Source organism: Magallana gigas, chromosome 3 (genome assembly GCF_963853765.1).
Source record: "Magallana gigas chromosome 3, xbMagGiga1.1, whole genome shotgun sequence".
Lineage (NCBI taxonomy): Eukaryota > Metazoa > Mollusca > Bivalvia > Ostreida > Ostreidae > Magallana > Magallana gigas.
The window spans coordinates 18,003,489-18,011,156 of NC_088855.1; positions in this window are offsets into that span (position 1 = coordinate 18,003,489).

The window sequence follows — 7,668 nt, forward strand, 5'->3', positions numbered from 1 at the left end:
CGTCTTCGTCTTTTTCTACTGCGATCTGATGTTTGAATGAGGTAATAATTCCAAACAAAACTGTTACTGTTGGATAAGCAACCTGTGAGCTCTGAAATGTGCTTAATAACAACAATGGTGGCTTAATATAGGAATTAAAATATGGTAGATCTGTTTGTTCCTAAACATTTGTTTAACCTTGACACGGACTACATGTACTAAATAGCTTACTAGTAAATTTAAGGAAGCTGGATGGTCAACAAATTAACCATCAAATCTGCCTCAATTTTTATAGCATGATTTCTTTAGCTATAAACTATAAATAAGTATTTAAAAAAGCCATCACTGAGAGCTTAAATTTTTTTTTAAAATTGCAATATTTAATGTTTAAGAGCTGTTCTTCTCTAAGATATTAAGATAATAGTCAAAGATGGTAACTACCAAGCCCTCTTAATTATGATCTATCCTACTATATTAAAATGATAGACTCGAATTTTTGGGCGTTGATACCGAGAAATCGGAAGAGTACTGTCTTTTGTTTTATATATTTTAAACATCATTCAATGTTACTTGAAGATGACCAATTTGTTTTTATTTTTTCTCAATCAAGCTTCGCTAATTAATAATCAACGAAAATTCCTTTTAAAAAAATCTGGATTGTTTGGATTTTACAATCTTGCGCATGCGCATCACTTTCACGCTAAATCACGGGAGGCTCTTTAGTTTATGTTTCCACAATAACACATTTGCATGCACGATGGATAAACTAAGAAACGATATTACAAATACGTGTAAATTTTCAATGAAAATGTGTCATATATTCTGTTTATCAAAGGAAATACTGGAGATAACTCTAACTCAGTGCATTTAAAATGAAAAATCCCGAGCGTTACGAATGTCAGCATGGTGTGTAAATTCGAAGCGAGTAAAACGTTTGTGAAAAAGTGTTGAATTCTTCGTTAATATGAATTAAATTTTTAGATGAAAGATAATTACAGCCTGCTTTGTTATGAATAATTTGACTGTTATTTTCAATGCAGCTTCTTTAATTTTCTCCAAAATCGTTTCGGAGCGATTCTGCAATTTTTTGCTACAAATACGGGTACAATGTATATATGGAACGCCAAATTAACATATATTCAAATATTTGTACCTATCTTCAAATAATTGTACCTATCTTCAATTAATTGTACCTATCTTCAAATCATTTGAAGATAGGTACAATTGAATTAAAGATAGGTACAATTGAATTGAAGATAGGTGTAAATAATTATACCTATCTCTAAATAATTATACCTAGGCACAAATGAATTATACCTAGGTACAAATGAATTATACCTATCTTCAATTCAATTAAAGATAGGTTCAGTTGAATTATACCTATCTCTAATTCATTTGAAGATAGGTAAAATTCATTTAAAGATAGGTACAATTGATTTGAAGATAGGTAAAATTCATTTAAAGATAGGTACAATTGATTTGAAGATAGGTTCAATTCAGACATATCTATATTATGGAACGCCAAATTAACATATATTCAAATATTTGTACCTATCTTCAAATAATTGTACCTATCTTCAATTAATTGTACCTATCTTCAAATCATTTGAAGATAGGTACAATTGAATTAAAGATAGGTACAATTGAATTAAAGATAGGTACAATTGAATTGAAGATAGGTGTAAATAATTATACCTATCTCTAAATAATTATACCTAGGTACAAATGAATTATACCTAGGTACAAATGAATTATACCTATCTTCAATTCAATTAAAGATAGGTTCAGTTGAATTATACCTATCTCTAATTCATTTGAAGATAGGTAAAATTCATTTAAAGATAGGTACAATTGATTTGAAGATAGGTTCAATTCAGACATATCTACAAAGGATTTGAAGATAGGTACAATTCAATTATAACTAGGTTCAATTCGTTTTGTGTATTGTTGAAAATAATGAACGCTCCCTTGAAGACATTTCAACATGGAGGGAAACGAGGGAAGCACCAACAACCCTTTGATGGGGTATCAAGTGCCTGTAGAAATTTTTGAAAATAAAGATAAAAAATATTAAAATCATGCATTCTGACTGTATTTTGGTCTAAACGTTCTACATAAAACAATTAATTTAAGAAATGAAGATAATAATTTTTCTATTGATCATTGTATCGCATTGATGAAAAGGTTTTCCGGTCAATTTTTTCTTTGATACGTCGATCAACAGAAAAATTAGTATCTTCATTTCTTATCATTTAATAAAACATTTTCAAATCAAAAACTTTGAAGTGTCATTGATCAAAAATGTAAATAATGTAAATGAAGCGTCGCGTATGAATACAAAACAACAACAGCAACACTATTCAAAATGGATGCGCCTTCATCTGATGCAGTACTATACAGGGAGTATTCATTATTGCCAATATTTTAGTAATTGAAGATAGGTTCAATTCAATTGTACCTATCTTTAATTCAATTGTACCTATCTTCAATTCATTGCATTTGTACCTATCTTCAAATCAATTGTACCTATCTTCAAATGAATTAAAGATAGGTATAATTGAATTGTACCTATCTCTAATTTAATTTGAAGATAGGTACAATTGAATTGAAGATACGTACAATTGAATTGAAGATAGGTACAATTATTTGAAGATAGGTGCAAATATTTGAATATATGTTAATTTGGCGTTCCATACTACAAAGGATTTGAAGATAGGTACAATTCAATTATACCTAGGTTCAATTCGTTTTGTGTATTGTTGAAAATAATGAACGCTCCCTTGAAGACATTTCAACATGGAGGGAAACGAGTGTGTGTGTGTGTGTGCAATTTATTTGCAAAAGACATCATTTACTTATTAAAATATACATGTATATCAATAAGTAAGCCAAAAAACATGTATACCCGAATACCCCAAAAGTGACGGAGTTAGGGTAGTGACGTAGTTAGGGTCACTAACGTATACCTAAATAAAAAAACTGGCTTTATTTTTTTCCATAATTTTATCAAAGAATGTATAATTCAGTTGATAATCACTCTATTTATTAAAGCGGTAACAATTATTATGAGTTTTTGTTTGTTTTAAGGCTCAATCTTTCGAAAAGTTGACAAAATCATATTGCCTATTTTATCATCCCGATCCCGATTTTATTGTGACGTAACGGAAATGACGTACTATACAGGGAGTATTCGTTATTGCCAATATTTTAGTAATTGAAGATGGGTTCAATTCAATTGTACCTATCTTTATTTAAATTTCACCTATCTTCAATTCATTGCATTTGTACCTATCTTCAAATCAATTGTACCTATCTTCAAATGAATTAAAGATAGGTATAATTGAATTGTACCTATCTCTAATTCAATTTGAAGATAGGTACAATTGAATTGAAGATAGGTACAATTGAATTGAAGATAGGTACAATTGAATTGAAGATAGGTACAATTGAATTGAAGATAGGTACACTTATTTGAAGATAGGTACAAATATTTGAATATATGTTAATTTGGCGTTCCATATGTATATGGGAGGCATTTTAACTGTGGTGAAGGCCTGTCCCGAGACACAGTTAGATTATTCTAACCAAAGACATAAATATCTGTCTCTGTTCTAACTAAGCAGAGTGTAGTGAAATTAATAGCATTATTTTAAGGCTTATATTGTAGGCTTATATCTTGGTTATGTAAATGTCAACAATACGGTGTGTCGATTTATCTATAAACAGAGTGTAGTGTTATTGAAGAGATCTGTTTATATTGGATGTGCTCATATTAAGAGTTGTACAAGAATTGTAAATAATACAGCAGATTAGATACAGGTAATTTATACTTTCTATTTGTATCATGCTTCAAGTGAAATTAAATATTTACTACTTGGAGAGAATCGATCCAGCGGACGCAAAATAAAAAAAAAAGACCTACGCGTTAACACTAGGCCTCGCGTTCAATACATTTATACATGTACATGTAGAAATTCAATGTATTTTCAATATATATGGCTATAAACAAAAATGTATAAGAAAAGACGCGAATTGAAATATTTGTATATTCAGTACGAAGACCACGTAAAACAAATATCATTTGAATGTAAGGTTTACCTCTATTTCATTCCCTGTAGTTTAATCGGATTCCTTTGGTTTAATGTGGTTTAAAAACTCAGTTACAGTATCCAACATTTTACTGCATTCCAACTATTTTTATATTTATCCTTAACAAAACCTGAAAATTTTTAATTTCAAAATACACCCTTAGTCTGCTACTTGTGTAATTTGCGTTTCTTTCTATATATTTAACTAAATATTGTATAAATATTGAACATATCTGATATATTTGCAAATAGACAAAATCGTATACTAAGTGTGCATTATCTCTTTTGAACTTAAAATCTAAAATATTTGGATTTCTTCTTATCTAAATAATAGTTTACTCCTCAAATATCATATATATATATATATATATATATATATATAAGTTTAAGGGAGATCTGATAGTTAATTCATTGCCAATCAAGCCTCCTTAGATTTTTTGCAATGATCACTACCTTCGTAACCCGCATGAATCATAAGGAAACATTTTTTTTTTGCTCTGACATATTTACATTTTTAAAAAAAAACAAATTAATGAAGCAATCTTAAAGTGAGGGTGAAATTAACTTAATAGTGTCAAATCTTGATCATTTCGTGATTCCATCATCAGCTACGTGCACCAAACTTTAAGCTATTTACGTTTTATGGGTAAAAGAACAATTTTTACGCAAAGCTTATTACTTTGCATTACACATACTATCCCATTTTATGGGTAAGTTATGACCTATTTAAATGATTTTCATTGAAAAATCTATACAGTAATATATCTCTCTCTCTCTCTCTCTCTCTCTCTCTCTCTCTCTCTCACTCTTATTAAACAAGATTCGATATTTTTAATCGTGATGACAGTTGTTGCTATATATGTTCTGACTATAGCTTCTCTTTTATTAAAAAAACCCCCACCTTTTTTTCTCTGCAGGCTAATTAACCGAACGAAAAGCTCGAGGAGGCACAAAAGGTTTCATTGCTTGCAGAAATGATATCGGAATAAATATATACCTCTTTTGAAACATTTTCTGAAAATATATCTTTTATCAATGACACCCCGGATATAGAAAATGTTTGTGATGAATTAGTCCAACCGCACTGTAGGAGCTCAAGTTGACTTTTTTTTATATACACATAGTATACATACCCTGGTTAAAATCTAAAGTATTGTCTTTTCTGAGATAAGTAGTCATATTGCAGAAATTTTTTGAAAAATAATATATGCCAGAAAGGACAGTATTCAATATTTTATCAGACCAATTTAAGCAATCATGGTGTAGCGAGGTATAAAATTCTCCCAAAGGTTTAAATTGTAGGCTTTGAAAAAATCACTAGATTTTGAAAAAAAAATCTTGATTGATTTTGCCAACAAAACTTTGTAAGAAATATTGTTATTTTAGAACGGGTAATGCTAAATTATCTATTGAAACAGGTAGATGGTTTAATATCATGTATCAATATTTAATATGAGAAAACAGAACTTGTAAATTTTGTGCCTGCAATGAAATTAGGGATGAATTTCACTATCTTTCCAAATGTACTGATGTATACCAAAATATTTCATAACAAATCCAAATGTTGTAAAATTTGAAACACTGTTTCATGTCACACACATAAACCAACTTATCAATATTTGTAAACTATTAGATACTTTATTTCCCATTAATAACAGGTATTGTAGAAGACTCTTCGACTTTTTGCAAAGATAAACATAACCTTAATGAATGGATGAATCATTCAAATTTCACTAACCATGCTAAACTACTACAACTGCACCGCTTGGTGTGTTATATTTCGTAGTCTTAGCTCAAAGGCCAGACAAATCTTGTTGATTTCAAAGAGCAATGGCTGAGTGGCCAGCAATGAAATAAACTGACCTACGTCACATCACTGTTTGACACAACTTACCAAAGTCCAAGCTCTTGTAAAAATGGTTCTAACACCAATATAGGATATACATGTAATTTATAGATCTTAATGAATTTATTTGCCATTTTGTGAATAGTGATGATTTCTTTATCTGCATCACCCTATTAACTTTCTTTATCTCTTCTCTCTGTCATTCAAGTCACGAGCGGCAATGTCTTATCTCCGCCCTGCTACGATCTGATTGGACAAAGGTCAGTCAAAACATTACGTTGAAACTTTTTGGAGTTTCCGCCTATTAAACGCTTCTCCGTACTTCGCTATAAGACCGATGCCATCCAAAAATAAGTATTCAATGCCTAAAATTTGTATATGTATTAATACGTATGTCTATTTGTATGAAATATATGTGCATCGTCGCTTTAAAGCCATTATACACGCGCTTAGTCAGGGATATGAAACATACATGGAACAGCCTCTGCGAATGAAAATATAGTGCCAAGAAGACAAATGTACATGATTTAACGATTGCATAGCAAATTGGTTATGTAAGTTTGAACGTTTTCTTTAATATTACAATACAATGGCGCTTGAATTAACTAAGTGTATTCAAAGGAAATTGGACGTTGCGGATTTCCAGAACAAACATTTGGTGAAATATACACTGAATGTAAATATAATCTTCTTGACCGTTCCTTGAAGCGTCTCGTTTATATTTAGCTTTTGCTTATATCTAGATTTCTGATAGGAATTGCCTTTTTATTACTATATAAAGTATCACATATTAGATTGGTTTTAACATTGGAAACCACAGGTCACTAACGTTAAAAATATTAATAATAGGATTACCCCCTGTACTTTAATAAATAAAAGTACAGACCAGGGATTAGCATTACCCATAAAAGAAATGATATTCTTAACGTCATGCGCCTATGTTGAAAACAAACACGGGGAAATCAATCGTCTCAAGCCACAATTTTCATTGGTAGAGGATTGTAAACAATGGTCTTTGATTGGAACAAAATAGGGAGAACTATTATTACAAGTATATATTTATAGAAAACTGCGAAGCTATATTTGATATGTTTTATTTTTGTATTTCATTTATTTCAAAGTCAGATATACTTTTCAAATCACTAAAGGACTTTATGTTCAAAATTAAATTTGGTATTGTTCAAAAAAGTGCCCAAAGTCTTTGCTTTCGTTGCGCAGCGTCGAAAAGCCACGGCCAGCCTTGCAGACATGATCCTTATTGAAAGTGTGTCAACTCGCTGAAAAGTTCTTGCTCGTGTAAATAACCCAAGTGTTATAATCGCGTCGAGGCGTACTGAAGTGGACGTTTCAAATCCATGATTTTCGTTTTCATATTTTCGAATAAAATCTGCAATATTAGTCATATTGCAGATTTTATTTGAAAAATAAAATATGTCTGAAAGGACAATATCTTTGAGAGGAATGGATGGTCGTTGCCCTTTTAGACCAGTATATTGAACATTTTTTGAGATAAATAACTCTATACAAAGATGCGTTCAAATTTTAAGCTTAAATATTTGAATTTGTTCCTTTACTAAACAATAGTTTTATGTTACTTTCATGTTAAATACTGAATCTGATTGGTGAAGAGGCAGTTGATAATGTGTTCTATTACCCTCAGCGTTAGCAACACACTTGGCAACGGGTAACACAACGAATTGTTACATGCACGTGATTTAAGCGCATACGGTTCGACGTAGAATTAACGTAATTTCT